Source organism: Elephas maximus, chromosome 18, assembly GCF_024166365.1.
Source record: "Elephas maximus indicus isolate mEleMax1 chromosome 18, mEleMax1 primary haplotype, whole genome shotgun sequence".
Lineage (NCBI taxonomy): Eukaryota > Metazoa > Chordata > Mammalia > Proboscidea > Elephantidae > Elephas > Elephas maximus.
This window is the reverse complement of record NC_064836.1, coordinates 282,571-304,755: the sequence shown is the minus strand read 5'-3', so window position 1 is coordinate 304,755 and position 22,185 is coordinate 282,571.

The following is a 22,185-nucleotide window of genomic DNA, read 5'->3' as shown; positions in this document are numbered from 1 at the left end:
AACTCCCTGACTTCATCCAGTTCTCTGAGCAAAGCAGGCAGAGGGAGAGAAACTCTTTCCTTCCTCTTTCCTGCAACGAATTGCTCCTTTGCTCTTGCAAACGCAGGGCTTCTTCTGAAAAACTACGTCGCGGTGCAAGGATCCTTCCAGAGGAGCAACGACATAGTTTGAGCTGGAAGGGCTTGGGAAAGCAGCCGGGGAGAAAAGGCCTCTTGCTGTTCTCTTGTCTTTCTGCCTGAATGCGGTCCATTCGCACTTGCCAAAGTAAGGTTTCCCAGCACAAACTACAAAGCAGCAGCTCTCTTGGAAGAGGAAATCCCACGCAGTGTTGCCCTGGCGAGATAGTGTTGCTGCAGTGAGGCCCAGGGAAATCACACTGCCTAGAGAAATCCTAGCAAAGCCCTGTGTTTCCCCACAGGAATGTATGTCAGTTTCAGTTCTTTGCCAGCAACGGAGCTCAGAGGCAACGTCAGATTGTGTGTATCTCAGTGAGAGAAAGAACACTGTGACTTCCCCCGTTCCTCTGACGAAAGCGGTTAGAGGGAGAAAAGCGTCCTTTGCTTTCGCTTTCCCGCAATGAGCTCGGCAGATCTGCCCTTCGCGAAGGGCCGTTTTCCCCCGGAGAACTGCCTCGCGGTAGCCCTGTTCTGGAAGTGGAACGAGTATGCAGTGTTAGCGTTCAGCTATTGTGAAGGCTCGCTTTGGCCCAGGGCAAACGAAGCGCCGGGGGAAGTCTTAGCAGAGCCCGGCGCCTTTCCACGGTTCAAAGCGTGGAACTGCAGACTCTTTTGCAAAGAAGAGAGCGCACAGGCAACAGCCGCCCGCACGTTTCTCAGTGAAAGGGAGAACTCCCTGACTTCATCCAGTTCTCTGAGCAAAGCAGGCAGAGGGAGAGAAACTCTTTCCTTCCTCTTTCCAGCAACGAATTGCTCCTTTGCTCTTGCAAACGCAGGGCTTCTTCTGAAAAACTACGTCGCGGTGCAAGGATCCTTCCAGAGGAGCAACGACATAGTTTGAGCTGGAAGGGCTTGGGAAAGCAGCCGGGGAAAAAAGGCCTCTTGCTGTTCTCTTGTCTTTCTGCCTGAATGCGGTCAATTCGCACTTGCCAAAGTAAGGTTTCCCAGCACAAACTACAAAGCAGCAGCTCTCTTGGAAGAGGAAATCCCACGCAGTGTTGCCCTGGCGAGATAGTGTTGCTACAGTGAGGCCCAGGGAAATCACACTGCCTAGAGAAATCCTAGCAAAGCCCTGTGTTTCCCCACAGGAATGTATGTCCGTTTCAGTTCTTTGCCAGCAACGGAGCTCAGAGGCAACGGCAGATTGTGTGTATCTCAGTGAGAGAAAGAACACTGTGACTTCCCCCGTTCCTCTGACGAAAGCGGTTAGAGGGAGAAAAGCGTCCTTTGCTTTCGCTTTCCCGCAATGAGCTCGGCAGATCTGCCATTCGCGAAGGGCCGTTTTCCCCCGGAGAACTGCCTCGCGGTAGCCCTGTTCTGGAAGTGGAACGAGTATGCAGTGTTAGCGTTCAGCTATTGTGAAGGCTCGCTTTGGCCCAGGGCAAACGAAGCGCCGGGGGAAGTCTTAGCAGAGCCCGGCGCCTTTCCACGGTTCAAAGCGTGGAACTGCAGACTCTTTTGCAAAGAAGAGAGCGCACAGGCAACAGCCGCCCGCACGTTTCTCAGTGAAAGGGAGAACTCCCTGACTTCATCCAGTTCTCTGAGCAAAGCAGGCAGAGGGAGAGAAACTCTTTCCTTCCTCTTTCCTGCAACGAATTGCTCCTTTGCTCTTGCAAACGCAGGGCTTCTTCTGAAAAACTACGTCGCGGTGCAAGGATCCTTCCAGAGGAGCAACGACATAGTTTGAGCTGGAAGGGCTTGGGAAAGCAGCCGGGGAAAAAAGGCCTCTTGCTGTTCTCTTGTCTTTCTGCCTGAATGCGGTCCATTCGCACTTGCCAAAGTAAGGTTTCCCAGCACAAACTACAAAGCAGCAGCTCTCTTGGAAGAGGAAATCCCACGCAGTGTTGCCCTGGCGAGATAGTGTTGCTGCAGTGAGGCCCAGGGAAATCACACTGCCTAGAGAAATCCTAGCAAAGCCCTGTGTTTCCCCACAGGAATGTATGTCAGTTTCAGTTCTTTGCCAGCAACGGAGCTCAGAGGCAACGTCAGATTGTGTGTATCTCAGTGAGAGAAAGAACACTGTGACTTCCCCCGTTCCTCTGACGAAAGCGGTTAGAGGGAGAAAAGCGTCCTTTGCTTTCGCTTTCCCGCAATGAGCTCGGCAGATCTGCCCTTCGCGAAGGGCCGTTTTCCCCCGGAGAACTGCCTCGCGGTAGCCCTGTTCTGGAAGTGGAACGAGTATGCAGTGTTAGCGTTCAGCTATTGTGAAGGCTCGCTTTGGCCCAGGGCAAACGAAGCACCGGGGGAAGTCTTAGCAGAGCCCGGCGCCTTTCCACTGTTCAAAGCGTGGAACTGCAGACTCTTTTGCAAAGAAGAGAGCGCACAGGCAACAGCCGCCCGCACGTTTCTCAGTGAAAGGGAGAACTCCCTGACTTCATCCAGTTCTCTGAGCAAAGCAGGCAGAGGGAGAGAAACTTTCTTTCCTTCCTCTTTCCTGCAACGAATTCCTCATTTGCTCTTGCAAAAGCAGGGCTTCTTCTGAAAATCTACGTCGCGGTGCAAGGATCCTTCCAGAGGAGCAACGACATAGTTTGAGCTGGAAGGGCTTGGGAAAGCAGCCGGGGAAAAAAGGCCTCTTGCTGTTCTCTTGTCTTTCTGCCTGAATGCGGTCAATTCGCACTTGCCAAAGTAAGGTTTCCCAGCACAAACTACAAAGCAGCAGCTCTCTTGGAAGAGGAAATCCCACGCAGTGTTGCCCTGGCGAGATAGTGTTGCTACAGTGAGGCCCAGGGAAATCACACTGCCTAGAGAAATCCTAGCAAAGCCCTGTGTTTCCCCACAGGAATGTATGTCCGTTTCAGTTCTTTGCCAGCAACGGAGCTCAGAGGCAACGGCAGATTGTGTGTATCTCAGTGAGAGAAAGAACACTGTGACTTCCCCCGTTCCTCTGACGAAAGCGGTTAGAGGGAGAAAAGCGTCCTTTGCTTTCGCTTTCCCGCAATGAGCTCGGCAGATCTGCCATTCGCGAAGGGCCGTTTTCCCCCGGAGAACTGCCTCGCGGTAGCCCTGTTCTGGAAGTGGAACGAGTATGCAGTGTTAGCGTTCAGCTATTGTGAAGGCTCGCTTTGGCCCAGGGCAAACGAAGCGCCGGGGGAAGTCTTAGCAGAGCCCGGCGCCTTTCCACGGTTCAAAGCGTGGAACTGCAGACTCTTTTGCAAAGAAGAGAGCGCACAGGCAACAGCCGCCCGCACGTTTCTCAGTGAAAGGGAGAACTCCCTGACTTCATCCAGTTCTCTGAGCAAAGCAGGCAGAGGGAGAGAAACTCTTTCCTTCCTCTTTCCTGCAACGAATTGCTCCTTTGCTCTTGCAAACGCAGGGCTTCTTCTGAAAAACTACGTCGCGGTGCAAGGATCCTTCCAGAGGAGCAACGACATAGTTTGAGCTGGAAGGGCTTGGGAAAGCAGCCGGGGAAAAAAGGCCTCTTGCTGTTCTCTTGTCTTTCTGCCTGAATGCGGTCCATTCGCACTTGCCAAAGTAAGGTTTCCCAGCACAAACTACAAAGCAGCAGCTCTCTTGGAAGAGGAAATCCCACGCAGTGTTGCCCTGGCGAGATAGTGTTGCTGCAGTGAGGCCCAGGGAAATCACACTGCCTAGAGAAATCCTAGCAAAGCCCTGTGTTTCCCCACAGGAATGTATGTCAGTTTCAGTTCTTTGCCAGCAACGGAGCTCAGAGGCAACGTCAGATTGTGTGTATCTCAGTGAGAGAAAGAACACTGTGACTTCCCCCGTTCCTCTGACGAAAGCGGTTAGAGGGAGAAAAGCGTCCTTTGCTTTCGCTTTCCCGCAATGAGCTCGGCAGATCTGCCCTTCGCGAGGGGCCGTTTTCCCCCGGAGAACTGCCTCGCGGTAGCCCTGTTCTGGAAGTGGAACGAGTATGCAGTGTTAGCGTTCAGCTATTGTGAAGGCTCGCTTTGGCCCAGGGCAAACGAAGCACCGGGGGAAGTCTTAGCAGAGCCCGGCGCCTTTCCACTGTTCAAAGCGTGGAACTGCAGACTCTTTTGCAAAGAAGAGAGCGCACAGGCAACAGCCGCCCGCACGTTTCTCAGTGAAAGGGAGAACTCCCTGACTTCATCCAGTTCTCTGAGCAAAGCAGGCAGAGGGAGAGAAACTTTCTTTCCTTCCTCTTTCCTGCAACGAATTCCTCATTTGCTCTTGCAAAAGCAGGGCTTCTTCTGAAAATCTACGTCGCGGTGCAAGGATCCTTCCAGAGGAGCAACGACATAGTTTGAGCTGGAAGGGCTTGGGAAAGCAGCCGGGGAAAAAAGGCCTCTTGCTGTTCTCTTTTCTTTCTGCCTGAATGCGGTCCATTCGCACTTGCCAAAGTAAGGTTTCCCAGCACAAACTACAAAGCAGCAGCTCTCTTGGAAGAGGAAATCCCACGCAGTGTTGCCCTGGCGAGATAGTGTTGCTGCAGTGAGGCCCAGGGAAATCACACTGCCTAGAGAAATCCTAGCAAAGCCCTGTGTTTCCCCACAGGAATGTATGTCAGTTTCAGCTCTTTGCCAGCAACGGAGCTCAGAGGCAACGTCAGATTGTGTGTATCTCAGTGAGAGAAAGAACACTGTGACTTCCCCCGTTCCTCTGACGAAAGCGGTTAGAGGGAGAAAAGCGTCCTTTGCTTTCGCTTTCCCGCAATGAGCTCGGCAGATCTGCCCTTCGCGAAGGGCCGTTTTCCCCCGGAGAACTGCCTCGCGGTAGCCCTGTTCTGGAAGTGGAACGAGTATGCAGTGTTAGCGTTCAGCTATTGTGAAGGCTCGCTTTGGCCCAGGGCAAACGAAGCGCCGGGGGAAGTCTTAGCAGAGCCCGGCGCCTTTCCACGGTTCAAAGCGTGGAACTGCAGACTCTTTTGCAAAGAAGAGAGCGCACAGGCAACAGCCGCCCGCACGTTTCTCAGTGAAAGGGAGAACTCCCTGACTTCATCCAGTTCTCTGAGCAAAGCAGGCAGAGGGAGAGAAACTCTTTCCTTCCTCTTTCCTGCAACGAATTGCTCCTTTGCTCTTGCAAACGCAGGGCTTCTTCTGAAAAACTACGTCGCGGTGCAAGGATCCTTCCAGAGGAGCAACGACATAGTTTGAGCTGGAAGGGCTTGGGAAAGCAGCCGGGGAAAAAAGGCCTCTTGCTGTTCTCTTGTCTTTCTGCCTGAATGCGGTCAATTCGCACTTGCCAAAGTAAGGTTTCCCAGCACAAACTACAAAGCAGCAGCTCTCTTGGAAGAGGAAATCCCACGCAGTGTTGCCCTGGCGAGATAGTGTTGCTACAGTGAGGCCCAGGGAAATCACACTGCCTAGAGAAATCCTAGCAAAGCCCTGTGTTTCCCCACAGGAATGTATGTCAGTTTCAGTTCTTTGCCAGCAACGGAGCTCAGAGGCAACGACAGATTGTGTGTATCTCAGTGAGAGAAAGAACACTGTGACTTCCCCCGTTCCTCTGACGAAAGCGGTTAGAGGGAGAAAAGCGTCCTTTGCTTTCGCTTTCCCGCAATGAGCTCGGCAGATCTGCCATTCGCGAAGGGCCGTTTTCCCCCGGAGAACTGCCTCGCGGTAGCCCTGTTCTGGAAGTGGAACGAGTATGCAGTGTTAGCGTTCAGCTATTGTGAAGGCTCGCTTTGGCCCAGGGCAAACGAAGCGCCGGGGGAAGTCTTAGCAGAGCCCGGCGCCTTTCCACGGTTCAAAGCGTGGAACTGCAGACTCTTTTGCAAAGAAGAGAGCGCACAGGCAACAGCCGCCCGCACGTTTCTCAGTGAAAGGGAGAACTCCCTGACTTCATCCAGTTCTCTGAGCAAAGCAGGCAGAGGGAGAGAAACTCTTTCCTTCCTCTTTCCTGCAACGAATTGCTCCTTTGCTCTTGCAAACGCAGGGCTTCTTCTGAAAAACTACGTCGCGGTGCAAGGATCCTTCCAGAGGAGCAACGACATAGTTTGAGCTGGAAGGGCTTGGGAAAGCAGCCGGGGAAAAAAGGCCTCTTGCTGTTCTCTTGTCTTTCTGCCTGAATGCGGTCCATTCGCACTTGCCAAAGTAAGGTTTCCCAGCACAAACTACAAAGCAGCAGCTCTCTTGGAAGAGGAAATCCCACGCAGTGTTGCCCTGGCGAGATAGTGTTGCTGCAGTGAGGCCCAGGGAAATCACACTGCCTAGAGAAATCCTAGCAAAGCCCTGTGTTTCCCCACAGGAATGTATGTCAGTTTCAGTTCTTTGCCAGCAACGGAGCTCAGAGGCAACGTCAGATTGTGTGTATCTCAGTGAGAGAAAGAACACTGTGACTTCCCCCGTTCCTCTGACGAAAGCGGTTAGAGGGAGAAAAGCGTCCTTTGCTTTCGCTTTCCCGCAATGAGCTCGGCAGATCTGCCCTTCGCGAGGGGCCGTTTTCCCCCGGAGAACTGCCTCGCGGTAGCCCTGTTCTGGAAGTGGAACGAGTATGCAGTGTTAGCGTTCAGCTATTGTGAAGGCTCGCTTTGGCCCAGGGCAAACGAAGCACCGGGGGAAGTCTTAGCAGAGCCCGGCGCCTTTCCACGGTTCAAAGCGTGGAACTGCAGACTCTTTTGCAAAGAAGAGAGCGCACAGGCAACAGCCGCCCGCACGTTTCTCAGTGAAAGGGAGAACTCCCTGACTTCATCCAGTTCTCTGAGCAAAGCAGGCAGAGGGAGAGAAACTTTCTTTCCTTCCTCTTTCCTGCAACGAATTCCTCATTTGCTCTTGCAAAAGCAGGGCTTCTTCTGAAAATCTACGTCGCGGTGCAAGGATCCTTCCAGAGGAGCAACGACATAGTTTGAGCTGGAAGGGCTTGGGAAAGCAGCCGGGGAAAAAAGGCCTCTTGCTGTTCTCTTTTCTTTCTGCCTGAATGCGGTCCATTCGCACTTGCCAAAGTAAGGTTTCCCAGCACAAACTACAAAGCAGCAGCTCTCTTGGAAGAGGAAATCCCACGCAGTGTTGCCCTGGCGAGATAGTGTTGCTGCAGTGAGGCCCAGGGAAATCACACTGCCTAGAGAAATCCTAGCAAAGCCCTGTGTTTCCCCACAGGAATGTATGTCAGTTTCAGCTCTTTGCCAGCAACGGAGCTCAGAGGCAACGTCAGATTGTGTGTATCTCAGTGAGAGAAAGAACACTGTGACTTCCCCCGTTCCTCTGACGAAAGCGGTTAGAGGGAGAAAAGCGTCCTTTGCTTTCGCTTTCCCGCAATGAGCTCGGCAGATCTGCCCTTCGCGAAGGGCTGTTTTCCCCCGGAGAACTGCCTCGCGGTAGCCCTGTTCTGGAAGTGGAACGAGTATGCAGTGTTAGCGTTCAGCTATTGTGAAGGCTCGCTTTGGCCCAGGGCAAACGAAGCGCCGGGGGAAGTCTTAGCAGAGCCCGGCGCCTTTCCACGGTTCAAAGCGTGGAACTGCAGACTCTTTTGCAAAGAAGAGAGCGCACAGGCAACAGCCGCCCGCACGTTTCTCAGTGAAAGGGAGAACTCCCTGACTTCATCCAGTTCTCTGAGCAAAGCAGGCAGAGGGAGAGAAACTCTTTCCTTCCTCTTTCCTGCAACGAATTGCTCCTTTGCTCTTGCAAACGCAGGGCTTCTTCTGAAAAACTACGTCGCGGTGCAAGGATCCTTCCAGAGGAGCAACGACATAGTTTGAGCTGGAAGGGCTTGGGAAAGCAGCCGGGGAAAAAAGGCCTCTTGCTGTTCTCTTTTCTTTCTGCCTGAATGCGGTCAATTCGCACTTGCCAAAGTAAGGTTTCCCAGCACAAACTACAAAGCAGCAGCTCTCTTGGAAGAGGAAATCCCACGCAGTGTTGCCCTGGCGAGATAGTGTTGCTGCAGTGAGGCCCAGGGAAATCACACTGCCTAGAGAAATCCTAGCAAAGCCCTGTGTTTCCCCACAGGAATGTATGTCAGTTTCAGTTCTTTGCCAGCAACGGAGCTCAGAGGCAACGTCAGATTGTGTGTATCTCAGTGAGAGAAAGAACACTGTGACTTCCCCCGTTCCTCTGACGAAAGCGGTTAGAGGGAGAAAAGCGTCCTTTGCTTTCGCTTTCCCGCAATGAGCTCGGCAGATCTAACCTTCGCGAAGGGCCGTTTTCCCCCGGTGAACTGCCTCGCGGTAGCCCTGTTCTGGAAGTGGAACGAGTATGCAGTGTTAGCGTTCAGCTATTGTGAAGGCTCGCTTTGGCCCAGGGCAAACGAAGCGCCGGGGGAAGTCTTAGCAGAGCCCGGCGCCTTTCCACGGTTCAAAGCGTGGAACTGCAGACTCTTTTGCAAAGAAGAGAGCGCACAGGCAACAGCCGCCCGCACGTTTCTCAGTGAAAGGGAGAACTCCCTGACTTCATCCAGTTCTCTGAGCAAAGCAGGCAGAGGGAGAGAAACTCTTTCCTTCCTCTTTCCTGCAACGAATTGCTCCTTTGCTCTTGCAAACGCAGGGCTTCTTCTGAAAAACTACGTCGCGGTGCAAGGATCCTTCCAGAGGAGCAACGACATAGTTTGAGCTGGAAGGGCTTGGGAAAGCAGCCGGGGAAAAAAGGCCTCTTGCTGTTCTCTTGTCTTTCTGCCTGAATGCGGTCCATTCGCACTTGCCAAAGTAAGGTTTCCCAGCACAAACTACAAAGCAGCAGCTCTCTTGGAAGAGGAAATCCCACGCAGTGTTGCCCTGGCGAGATAGTGTTGCTGCAGTGAGGCCCAGGGAAATCACACTGCCTAGAGAAATCCTAGCAAAGCCCTGTGTTTCCCCACAGGAATGTATGTCAGTTTCAGTTCTTTGCCAGCAACGGAGCTCAGAGGCAACGTCAGATTGTGTGTATCTCAGTGAGAGAAAGAACACTGTGACTTCCCCCGTTCCTCTGACGAAAGCGGTTAGAGGGAGAAAAGCGTCCTTTGCTTTCGCTTTCCCGCAATGAGCTCGGCAGATCTGCCCTTCGCGAAGGGCCGTTTTCCCCCGGAGAACTGCCTCGCGGTAGCCCTGTTCTGGAAGTGGAACGAGTATGCAGTGTTAGCGTTCAGCTATTGTGAAGGCTCGCTTTGGCCCAGGGCAAACGAAGCACCGGGGGAAGTCTTAGCAGAGCCCGGCGCCTTTCCACTGTTCAAAGCGTGGAACTGCAGACTCTTTTGCAAAGAAGAGAGCGCACAGGCAACAGCCGCCCGCACGTTTCTCAGTGAAAGGGAGAACTCCCTGACTTCATCCAGTTCTCTGAGCAAAGCAGGCAGAGGGAGAGAAACTTTCTTTCCTTCCTCTTTCCTGCAACGAATTCCTCATTTGCTCTTGCAAAAGCAGGGCTTCTTCTGAAAATCTACGTCGCGGTGCAAGGATCCTTCCAGAGGAGCAACGACATAGTTTGAGCTGGAAGGGCTTGGGAAAGCAGCCGGGGAAAAAAGGCCTCTTGCTGTTCTCTTTTCTTTCTGCCTGAATGCGGTCCATTCGCACTTGCCAAAGTAAGGTTTCCCAGCACAAACTACAAAGCAGCAGCTCTCTTGGAAGAGGAAATCCCACGCAGTGTTGCCCTGGCGAGATAGTGTTGCTGCAGTGAGGCCCAGGGAAATCACACTGCCTAGAGAAATCCTAGCAAAGCCCTGTGTTTCCCCACAGGAATGTATGTCAGTTTCAGCTCTTTGCCAGCAACGGAGCTCAGAGGCAACGTCAGATTGTGTGTATCTCAGTGAGAGAAAGAACACTGTGACTTCCCCCGTTCCTCTGACGAAAGCGGTTAGAGGGAGAAAAGCGTCCTTTGCTTTCGCTTTCCCGCAATGAGCTCAGCAGATCTGCCCTTCGCGAAGGGCCGTTTTCCCCCGGAGAACTGCCTCGCGGTAGCCCTGTTCTGGAAGTGGAACGAGTATGCAGTGTTAGCGTTCAGCTATTGTGAAGGCTCGCTTTGGCCCAGGGCAAACGAAGCGCCGGGGGAAGTCTTAGCAGAGCCCGGCGCCTTTCCACGGTTCAAAGCGTGGAACTGCAGACTCTTTTGCAAAGAAGAGAGCGCACAGGCAACAGCCGCCCGCACGTTTCTCAGTGAAAGGGAGAACTCCCTGACTTCATCCAGTTCTCTGAGCAAAGCAGGCAGAGGGAAAGAAACTCTTTCCTTCCTCTTTCCTGCAACGAATTGCTCCTTTGCTCTTGCAAACGCAGGGCTTCTTCTGAAAAACTACGTCGCGGTGCAAGGATCCTTCCAGAGGAGCAACGACATAGTTTGAGCTGGAAGGGCTTGGGAAAGCAGCCGGGGAAAAAAGGCCTCTTGCTGTTCTCTTGTCTTTCTGCCTGAATGCGGTCAATTCGCACTTGCCAAAGTAAGGTTTCCCAGCACAAACTACAAAGCAGCAGCTCTCTTGGAAGAGGAAATCCCACGCAGTGTTGCCCTGGCGAGATAGTGTTGCTACAGTGAGGCCCAGGGAAATCACACTGCCTAGAGAAATCCTAGCAAAGCCCTGTGTTTCCCCACAGGAATGTATGTCAGTTTCAGTTCTTTGCCAGCAACGGAGCTCAGAGGCAACGGCAGATTGTGTGTATCTCAGTGAGAGAAAGAACACTGTGACTTCCCCCGTTCCTCTGACGAAAGCGGTTAGAGGGAGAAAAGCGTCCTTTGCTTTCGCTTTCCCGCAATGAGCTCGGCAGATCTGCCATTCGCGAAGGGCTGTTTTCCCCCGGAGAACTGCCTCGCGGTAGCCCTGTTCTGGAAGTGGAACGAGTATGCAGTGTTAGCGTTCAGCTATTGTGAAGGCTCGCTTTGGCCCAGGGCAAACGAAGCGCCGGGGGAAGTCTTAGCAGAGCCCGGCGCCTTTCCACGGTTCAAAGCGTGGAACTGCAGACTCTTTTGCAAAGAAGAGAGCGCACAGGCAACAGCCGCCCGCACGTTTCTCAGTGAAAGGGAGAACTCCCTGACTTCATCCAGTTCTCTGAGCAAAGCAGGCAGAGGGAGAGAAACATTCTTTCCTTCCTCTTTCCTGCAACGAATTCCTCATTTGCTCTTGCAAAAGCAGGGCTTCTTCTGAAAATCTACGTCGCGGTGCAAGGATCCTTCCAGAGGAGCAACGACATAGTTTGAGCTGGAAGGGCTTGGGAAAGCAGCCGGGGAAAAAAGGCCTCTTGCTGTTCTCTTTTCTTTCTGCCTGAATGCGGTCCATTCGCACTTGCCAAAGTAAGGTTTCCCAGCACAAACTACAAAGCAGCAGCTCTCTTGGAAGAGGAAATCCCACGCAGTGTTGCCCTGGCGAGATAGTGTTGCTGCAGTGAGGCCCAGGGAAATCACACTGCCTAGAGAAATCCTAGCAAAGCCCTGTGTTTCCCCACAGGAATGTATGTCAGTTTCAGTTCTTTGCCAGCAACGGAGCTCAGAGGCAACGTCAGATTGTGTGTATCTCAGTGAGAGAAAGAACACTGTGACTTCCCCCGTTCCTCTGACGAAAGCGGTTAGAGGGAGAAAAGCGTCCTTTGCTTTCGCTTTCCCGCAATGAGCTCGGCAGATCTGCCCTTCGCGAAGGGCCGTTTTCCCCCGGAGAACTGCCTCGCGGTAGCCCTGTTCTGGAAGTGGAACGAGTATGCAGTGTTAGCGTTCAGCTATTGTGAAGGCTCGCTTTGGCCCAGGGCAAACGAAGCGCCGGGGGAAGTCTTAGCAGAGCCCGGCGCCTTTCCACGGTTCAAAGCGTGGAACTGCAGACTCTTTTGCAAAGAAGAGAGCGCACAGGCAACAGCCGCCCGCACGTTTCTCAGTGAAAGGGAGAACTCCCTGACTTCATCCAGTTCTCTGAGCAAAGCAGGCAGAGGGAGAGAAACTCTTTCCTTCCTCTTTCCTGCAACGAATTGCTCCTTTGCTCTTGCAAACGCAGGGCTTCTTCTGAAAAACTACGTCGCGGTGCAAGGATCCTTCCAGAGGAGCAACGACATAGTTTGAGCTGGAAGGGCTTGGGAAAGCAGCCGGGGAGAAAAGGCCTCTTGCTGTTCTCTTGTCTTTCTGCCTGAATGCGGTCCATTCGCACTTGCCAAAGTAAGGTTTCCCAGCACAAACTACAAAGCAGCAGCTCTCTTGGAAGAGGAAATCCCACGCAGTGTTGCCCTGGCGAGATAGTGTTGCTGCAGTGAGGCCCAGGGAAATCACACTGCCTAGAGAAATCCTAGCAAAGCCCTGTGTTTCCCCACAGGAATGTATGTCAGTTTCAGTTCTTTGCCAGCAACGGAGCTCAGAGGCAACGTCAGATTGTGTGTATCTCAGTGAGAGAAAGAACACTGTGACTTCCCCCGTTCCTCTGACGAAAGCGGTTAGAGGGAGAAAAGCGTCCTTTGCTTTCGCTTTCCCGCAATGAGCTCGGCAGATCTGCCCTTCGCGAAGGGCCGTTTTCCCCCGGAGAACTGCCTCGCGGTAGCCCTGTTCTGGAAGTGGAACGAGTATGCAGTGTTAGCGTTCAGCTATTGTGAAGGCTCGCTTTGGCCCAGGGCAAACGAAGCGCCGGGGGAAGTCTTAGCAGAGCCCGGCGCCTTTCCACGGTTCAAAGCGTGGAACTGCAGACTCTTTTGCAAAGAAGAGAGCGCACAGGCAACAGCCGCCCGCACGTTTCTCAGTGAAAGGGAGAACTCCCTGACTTCATCCAGTTCTCTGAGCAAAGCAGGCAGAGGGAGAGAAACTCTTTCCTTCCTCTTTCCAGCAACGAATTGCTCCTTTGCTCTTGCAAACGCAGGGCTTCTTCTGAAAAACTACGTCGCGGTGCAAGGATCCTTCCAGAGGAGCAACGACATAGTTTGAGCTGGAAGGGCTTGGGAAAGCAGCCGGGGAAAAAAGGCCTCTTGCTGTTCTCTTGTCTTTCTGCCTGAATGCGGTCAATTCGCACTTGCCAAAGTAAGGTTTCCCAGCACAAACTACAAAGCAGCAGCTCTCTTGGAAGAGGAAATCCCACGCAGTGTTGCCCTGGCGAGATAGTGTTGCTACAGTGAGGCCCAGGGAAATCACACTGCCTAGAGAAATCCTAGCAAAGCCCTGTGTTTCCCCACAGGAATGTATGTCAGTTTCAGCTCTTTGCCAGCAACGGAGCTCAGAGGCAACGTCAGATTGTGTGTATCTCAGTGAGAGAAAGAACACTGTGACTTCCCCCGTTCCTCTGACGAAAGCGGTTAGAGGGAGAAAAGCGTCCTTTGCTTTCGCTTTCCCGCAATGAGCTCGGCAGATCTGCCCTTCGCGAAGGGCCGTTTTCCCCCGGAGAACTGCCTCGCGGTAGCCCTGTTCTGGAAGTGGAACGAGTATGCAGTGTTAGCGTTCAGCTATTGTGAAGGCTCGCTTTGGCCCAGGGCAAACGAAGCGCCGGGGGAAGTCTTAGCAGAGCCCGGCGCCTTTCCACGGTTCAAAGCGTGGAACTGCAGACTCTTTTGCAAAGAAGAGAGCGCACAGGCAACAGCCGCCCGCACGTTTCTCAGTGAAAGGGAGAACTCCCTGACTTCATCCAGTTCTCTGAGCAAAGCAGGCAGAGGGAAAGAAACTCTTTCCTTCCTCTTTCCTGCAACGAATTGCTCCTTTGCTCTTGCAAACGCAGGGCTTCTTCTGAAAAACTACGTCGCGGTGCAAGGATCCTTCCAGAGGAGCAACGACATAGTTTGAGCTGGAAGGGCTTGGGAAAGCAGCCGGGGAAAAAAGGCCTCTTGCTGTTCTCTTGTCTTTCTGCCTGAATGCGGTCAATTCGCACTTGCCAAAGTAAGGTTTCCCAGCACAAACTACAAAGCAGCAGCTCTCTTGGAAGAGGAAATCCCACGCAGTGTTGCCCTGGCGAGATAGTGTTGCTACAGTGAGGCCCAGGGAAATCACACTGCCTAGAGAAATCCTAGCAAAGCCCTGTGTTTCCCCACAGGAATGTATGTCAGTTTCAGTTCTTTGCCAGCAACGGAGCTCAGAGGCAACGGCAGATTGTGTGTATCTCAGTGAGAGAAAGAACACTGTGACTTCCCCCGTTCCTCTGACGAAAGCGGTTAGAGGGAGAAAAGCGTCCTTTGCTTTCGCTTTCCCGCAATGAGCTCGGCAGATCTGCCATTCGCGAAGGGCTGTTTTCCCCCGGAGAACTGCCTCGCGGTAGCCCTGTTCTGGAAGTGGAACGAGTATGCAGTGTTAGCGTTCAGCTATTGTGAAGGCTCGCTTTGGCCCAGGGCAAACGAAGCGCCGGGGGAAGTCTTAGCAGAGCCCGGCGCCTTTCCACGGTTCAAAGCGTGGAACTGCAGACTCTTTTGCAAAGAAGAGAGCGCACAGGCAACAGCCGCCCGCACGTTTCTCAGTGAAAGGGAGAACTCCCTGACTTCATCCAGTTCTCTGAGCAAAGCAGGCAGAGGGAGAGAAACATTCTTTCCTTCCTCTTTCCTGCAACGAATTCCTCATTTGCTCTTGCAAAAGCAGGGCTTCTTCTGAAAATCTACGTCGCGGTGCAAGGATCCTTCCAGAGGAGCAACGACATAGTTTGAGCTGGAAGGGCTTGGGAAAGCAGCCGGGGAAAAAAGGCCTCTTGCTGTTCTCTTTTCTTTCTGCCTGAATGCGGTCCATTCGCACTTGCCAAAGTAAGGTTTCCCAGCACAAACTACAAAGCAGCAGCTCTCTTGGAAGAGGAAATCCCACGCAGTGTTGCCCTGGCGAGATAGTGTTGCTGCAGTGAGGCCCAGGGAAATCACACTGCCTAGAGAAATCCTAGCAAAGCCCTGTGTTTCCCCACAGGAATGTATGTCAGTTTCAGTTCTTTGCCAGCAACGGAGCTCAGAGGCAACGTCAGATTGTGTGTATCTCAGTGAGAGAAAGAACACTGTGACTTCCCCCGTTCCTCTGACGAAAGCGGTTAGAGGGAGAAAAGCGTCCTTTGCTTTCGCTTTCCCGCAATGAGCTCGGCAGATCTGCCCTTCGCGAAGGGCCGTTTTCCCCCGGAGAACTGCCTCGCGGTAGCCCTGTTCTGGAAGTGGAACGAGTATGCAGTGTTAGCGTTCAGCTATTGTGAAGGCTCGCTTTGGCCCAGGGCAAACGAAGCGCCGGGGGAAGTCTTAGCAGAGCCCGGCGCCTTTCCACGGTTCAAAGCGTGGAACTGCAGACTCTTTTGCAAAGAAGAGAGCGCACAGGCAACAGCCGCCCGCACGTTTCTCAGTGAAAGGGAGAACTCCCTGACTTCATCCAGTTCTCTGAGCAAAGCAGGCAGAGGGAGAGAAACTCTTTCCTTCCTCTTTCCTGCAACGAATTGCTCCTTTGCTCTTGCAAACGCAGGGCTTCTTCTGAAAAACTACGTCGCGGTGCAAGGATCCTTCCAGAGGAGCAACGACATAGTTTGAGCTGGAAGGGCTTGGGAAAGCAGCCGGGGAGAAAAGGCCTCTTGCTGTTCTCTTGTCTTTCTGCCTGAATGCGGTCCATTCGCACTTGCCAAAGTAAGGTTTCCCAGCACAAACTACAAAGCAGCAGCTCTCTTGGAAGAGGAAATCCCACGCAGTGTTGCCCTGGCGAGATAGTGTTGCTGCAGTGAGGCCCAGGGAAATCACACTGCCTAGAGAAATCCTAGCAAAGCCCTGTGTTTCCCCACAGGAATGTATGTCAGTTTCAGTTCTTTGCCAGCAACGGAGCTCAGAGGCAACGTCAGATTGTGTGTATCTCAGTGAGAGAAAGAACACTGTGACTTCCCCCGTTCCTCTGACGAAAGCGGTTAGAGGGAGAAAAGCGTCCTTTGCTTTCGCTTTCCCGCAATGAGCTCGGCAGATCTGCCCTTCGCGAAGGGCCGTTTTCCCCCGGAGAACTGCCTCGCGGTAGCCCTGTTCTGGAAGTGGAACGAGTATGCAGTGTTAGCGTTCAGCTATTGTGAAGGCTCGCTTTGGCCCAGGGCAAACGAAGCGCCGGGGGAAGTCTTAGCAGAGCCCGGCGCCTTTCCACGGTTCAAAGCGTGGAACTGCAGACTCTTTTGCAAAGAAGAGAGCGCACAGGCAACAGCCGCCCGCACGTTTCTCAGTGAAAGGGAGAACTCCCTGACTTCATCCAGTTCTCTGAGCAAAGCAGGCAGAGGGAGAGAAACTCTTTCCTTCCTCTTTCCAGCAACGAATTGCTCCTTTGCTCTTGCAAACGCAGGGCTTCTTCTGAAAAACTACGTCGCGGTGCAAGGATCCTTCCAGAGGAGCAACGACATAGTTTGAGCTGGAAGGGCTTGGGAAAGCAGCCGGGGAAAAAAGGCCTCTTGCTGTTCTCTTGTCTTTCTGCCTGAATGCGGTCAATTCGCACTTGCCAAAGTAAGGTTTCCCAGCACAAACTACAAAGCAGCAGCTCTCTTGGAAGAGGAAATCCCACGCAGTGTTGCCCTGGCGAGATAGTGTTGCTACAGTGAGGCCCAGGGAAATCACACTGCCTAGAGAAATCCTAGCAAAGCCCTGTGTTTCCCCACAGGAATGTATGTCCGTTTCAGTTCTTTGCCAGCAACGGAGCTCAGAGGCAACGGCAGATTGTGTGTATCTCAGTGAGAGAAAGAACACTGTGACTTCCCCCGTTCCTCTGACGAAAGCGGTTAGAGGGAGAAAAGCGTCCTTTGCTTTCGCTTTCCCGCAATGAGCTCGGCAGATCTGCCATTCGCGAAGGGCCGTTTTCCCCCGGAGAACTGCCTCGCGGTAGCCCTGTTCTGGAAGTGGAACGAGTATGCAGTGTTAGCGTTCAGCTATTGTGAAGGCTCGCTTTGGCCCAGGGCAAACGAAGCGCCGGGGGAAGTCTTAGCAGAGCCCGGCGCCTTTCCACGGTTCAAAGCGTGGAACTGCAGACTCTTTTGCAAAGAAGAGAGCGCACAGGCAACAGCCGCCCGCACGTTTCTCAGTGAAAGGGAGAACTCCCTGACTTCATCCAGTTCTCTGAGCAAAGCAGGCAGAGGGAGAGAAACTCTTTCCTTCCTCTTTCCTGCAACGAATTGCTCCTTTGCTCTTGCAAACGCAGGGCTTCTTCTGAAAAACTACGTCGCGGTGCAAGGATCCTTCCAGAGGAGCAACGACATAGTTTGAGCTGGAAGGGCTTGGGAAAGCAGCCGGGGAAAAAAGGCCTCTTGCTGTTCTCTTGTCTTTCTGCCTGAATGCGGTCCATTCGCACTTGCCAAAGTAAGGTTTCCCAGCACAAACTACAAAGCAGCAGCTCTCTTGGAAGAGGAAATCCCACGCAGTGTTGCCCTGGCGAGATAGTGTTGCTGCAGTGAGGCCCAGGGAAATCACACTGCCTAGAGAAATCCTAGCAAAGCCCTGTGTTTCCCCACAGGAATGTATGTCAGTTTCAGTTCTTTGCCAGCAACGGAGCTCAGAGGCAACGTCAGATTGTGTGTATCTCAGTGAGAGAAAGAACACTGTGACTTCCCCCGTTCCTCTGACGAAAGCGGTTAGAGGGAGAAAAGCGTCCTTTGCTTTCGCTTTCCCGCAATGAGCTCGGCAGATCTGCCCTTCGCGAAGGGCCGTTTTCCCCCGGAGAACTGCCTCGCGGTAGCCCTGTTCTGGAAGTGGAACGAGTATGCAGTGTTAGCGTTCAGCTATTGTGAAGGCTCGCTTTGGCCCAGGGCAAACGAAGCACCGGGGGAAGTCTTAGCAGAGCCCGGCGCCTTTCCACTGTTCAAAGCGTGGAACTGCAGACTCTTTTGCAAAGAAGAGAGCGCACAGGCAACAGCCGCCCGCACGTTTCTCAGTGAAAGGGAGAACTCCCTGACTTCATCCAGTTCTCTGAGCAAAGCAGGCAGAGGGAGAGAAACTTTCTTTCCTTCCTCTTTCCTGCAACGAATTCCTCATTTGCTCTTGCAAAAGCAGGGCTTCTTCTGAAAATCTACGTCGCGGTGCAAGGATCCTTCCAGAGGAGCAACGACATAGTTTGAGCTGGAAGGGCTTGGGAAAGCAGCCGGGGAAAAAAGGCCTCTTGCTGTTCTCTTGTCTTTCTGCCTGAATGCGGTCAATTCGCACTTGCCAAAGTAAGGTTTCCCAGCACAAACTACAAAGCAGCAGCTCTCTTGGAAGAGGAAATCCCACGCAGTGTTGCCCTGGCGAGATAGTGTTGCTACAGTGAGGCCCAGGGAAATCACACTGCCTAGAGAAATCCTAGCAAAGCCCTGTGTTTCCCCACAGGAATGTATGTCCGTTTCAGTTCTTTGCCAGCAACGGAGCTCAGAGGCAACGGCAGATTGTGTGTATCTCAGTGAGAGAAAGAACACTGTGACTTCCCCCGTTCCTCTGACGAAAGCGGTTAGAGGGAGAAAAGCGTCCTTTGCTTTCGCTTTCCCGCAATGAGCTCGGCAGATCTGCCATTCGCGAAGGGCCGTTTTCCCCCGGAGAACTGCCTCGCGGTAGCCCTGTTCTGGAAGTGGAACGAGTATGCAGTGTTAGCGTTCAGCTATTGTGAAGGCTCGCTTTGGCCCAGGGCAAACGAAGCGCCGGGGGAAGTCTTAGCAGAGCCCGGCGCCTTTCCACGGTTCAAAGCGTGGAACTGCAGACTCTTTTGCAAAGAAGAGAGCGCACAGGCAACAGCCGCCCGCACGTTTCTCAGTGAAAGGGAGAACTCCCTGACTTCATCCAGTTCTCTGAGCAAAGCAGGCAGAGGGAGAGAAACTCTTTCCTTCCTCTTTCCTGCAACGAATTGCTCCTTTGCTCTTGCAAACGCAGGGCTTCTTCTGAAAAACTACGTCGCGGTGCAAGGATCCTTCCAGAGGAGCAACGACATAGTTTGAGCTGGAAGGGCTTGGGAAAGCAGCCGGGGAAAAAAGGCCTCTTGCTGTTCTCTTGTCTTTCTGCCTGAATGCGGTCCATTCGCACTTGCCAAAGTAAGGTTTCCCAGCACAAACTACAAAGCAGCAGCTCTCTTGGAAGAGGAAATCCCACGCAGTGTTGCCCTGGCGAGATAGTGTTGCTGCAGTGAGGCCCAGGGAAATCACACTGCCTAGAGAAATCCTAGCAAAGCCCTGTGTTTCCCCACAGGAATGTATGTCAGTTTCAGTTCTTTGCCAGCAACGGAGCTCAGAGGCAACGTCAGATTGTGTGTATCTCAGTGAGAGAAAGAACACTGTGACTTCCCCCGTTCCTCTGACGAAAGCGGTTAGAGGGAGAAAAGCGTCCTTTGCTTTCGCTTTCCCGCAATGAGCTCGGCAGATCTGCCCTTCGCGAGGGGCCGTTTTCCCCCGGAGAACTGCCTCGCGGTAGCCCTGTTCTGGAAGTGGAACGAGTATGCAGTGTTAGCGTTCAGCTATTGTGAAGGCTCGCTTTGGCCCAGGGCAAACGAAGCACCGGGGGAAGTCTTAGCAGAGCCCGGCGCCTTTCCACTGTTCAAAGCGTGGAACTGCAGACTCTTTTGCAAAGAAGAGAGCGCACAGGCAACAGCCGCCCGCACGTTTCTCAGTGAAAGGGAGAACTCCCTGACTTCATCCAGTTCTCTGAGCAAAGCAGGCAGAGGGAGAGAAACTTTCTTTCCTTCCTCTTTCCTGCAACGAATTCCTCATTTGCTCTTGCAAAAGCAGGGCTTCTTCTGAAAATCTACGTCGCGGTGCAAGGATCCTTCCAGAGGAGCAACGACATAGTTTGAGCTGGAAGGGCTTGGGAAAGCAGCCGGGGAAAAAAGGCCTCTTGCTGTTCTCTTTTCTTTCTGCCTGAATGCGGTCCATTCGCACTTGCCAAAGTAAGGTTTCCCAGCACAAACTACAAAGCAGCAGCTCTCTTGGAAGAGGAAATCCCACGCAGTGTTGCCCTGGCGAGATAGTGTTGCTGCAGTGAGGCCCAGGGAAATCACACTGCCTAGAGAAATCCTAGCAAAGCCCTGTGTTTCCCCACAGGAATGTATGTCAGTTTCAGCTCTTTGCCAGCAACGGAGCTCAGAGGCAACGTCAGATTGTGTGTATCTCAGTGAGAGAAAGAACACTGTGACTTCCCCCGTTCCTCTGACGAAAGCGGTTAGAGGGAGAAAAGCGTCCTTTGCTTTCGCTTTCCCGCAATGAGCTCGGCAGATCTGCCCTTCGCGAAGGGCCGTTTTCCCCCGGAGAACTGCCTCGCGGTAGCCCTGTTCTGGAAGTGGAACGAGTATGCAGTGTTAGCGTTCAGCTATTGTGAAGGCTCGCTTTGGCCCAGGGCAAACGAAGCGCCGGGGGAAGTCTTAGCAGAGCCCGGCGCCTTTCCACGGTTCAAAGCGTGGAACTGCAGACTCTTTTGCAAAGAAGAGAGCGCACAGGCAACAGCCGCCCGCACGTTTCTCAGTGAAAGGGAGAACTCCCTGACTTCATCCAGTTCTCTGAGCAAAGCAGGCAGAGGGAGAGAAACTCTTTCCTTCCTCTTTCCTGCAACGAATTGCTCCTTTGCTCTTGCAAACGCAGGGCTTCTTCTGAAAAACTACGTCGCGGTGCAAGGATCCTTCCAGAGGAGCAACGACATAGTTTGAGCTGGAAGGGCTTGGGAAAGCAGCCGGGGAAAAAAGGCCTCTTGCTGTTCTCTTGTCTTTCTGCCTGAATGCGGTCAATTCGCACTTGCCAAAGTAAGGTTTCCCAGCACAAACTACAAAGCAGCAGCTCTCTTGGAAGAGGAAATCCCACGCAGTGTTGCCCTGGCGAGATAGTGTTGCTACAGTGAGGCCCAGGGAAATCACACTGCCTAGAGAAATCCTAGCAAAGCCCTGTGTTTCCCCACAGGAATGTATGTCAGTTTCAGTTCTTTGCCAGCAACGGAGCTCAGAGGCAACGACAGATTGTGTGTATCTCAGTGAGAGAAAGAACACTGTGACTTCCCCCGTTCCTCTGACGAAAGCGGTTAGAGGGAGAAAAGCGTCCTTTGCTTTCGCTTTCCCGCAATGAGCTCGGCAGATCTGCCATTCGCGAAGGGCCGTTTTCCCCCGGAGAACTGCCTCGCGGTAGCCCTGTTCTGGAAGTGGAACGAGTATGCAGTGTTAGCGTTCAGCTATTGTGAAGGCTCGCTTTGGCCCAGGGCAAACGAAGCGCCGGGGGAAGTCTTAGCAGAGCCCGGCGCCTTTCCACGGTTCAAAGCGTGGAACTGCAGACTCTTTTGCAAAGAAGAGAGCGCACAGGCAACAGCCGCCCGCACGTTTCTCAGTGAAAGGGAGAACTCCCTGACTTCATCCAGTTCTCTGAGCAAAGCAGGCAGAGGGAGAGAAACTCTTTCCTTCCTCTTTCCTGCAACGAATTGCTCCTTTGCTCTTGCAAACGCAGGGCTTCTTCTGAAAAACTACGTCGCGGTGCAAGGATCCTTCCAGAGGAGCAACGACATAGTTTGAGCTGGAAGGGCTTGGGAAAGCAGCCGGGGAAAAAAGGCCTCTTGCTGTTCTCTTGTCTTTCTGCCTGAATGCGGTCCATTCGCACTTGCCAAAGTAAGGTTTCCCAGCACAAACTACAAAGCAGCAGCTCTCTTGGAAGAGGAAATCCCACGCAGTGTTGCCCTGGCGAGATAGTGTTGCTGCAGTGAGGCCCAGGGAAATCACACTGCCTAGAGAAATCCTAGCAAAGCCCTGTGTTTCCCCACAGGAATGTATGTCAGTTTCAGTTCTTTGCCAGCAACGGAGCTCAGAGGCAACGTCAGATTGTGTGTATCTCAGTGAGAGAAAGAACACTGTGACTTCCCCCGTTCCTCTGACGAAAGCGGTTAGAGGGAGAAAAGCGTCCTTTGCTTTCGCTTTCCCGCAATGAGCTCGGCAGATCTGCCCTTCGCGAGGGGCCGTTTTCCCCCGGAGAACTGCCTCGCGGTAGCCCTGTTCTGGAAGTGGAACGAGTATGCAGTGTTAGCGTTCAGCTATTGTGAAGGCTCGCTTTGGCCCAGGGCAAACGAAGCACCGGGGGAAGTCTTAGCAGAGCCCGGCGCCTTTCCACGGTTCAAAGCGTGGAACTGCAGACTCTTTTGCAAAGAAGAGAGCGCACAGGCAACAGCCGCCCGCACGTTTCTCAGTGAAAGGGAGAACTCCCTGACTTCATCCAGTTCTCTGAGCAAAGCAGGCAGAGGGAGAGAAACTTTCTTTCCTTCCTCTTTCCTGCAACGAATTCCTCATTTGCTCTTGCAAAAGCAGGGCTTCTTCTGAAAATCTACGTCGCGGTGCAAGGATCCTTCCAGAGGAGCAACGACATAGTTTGA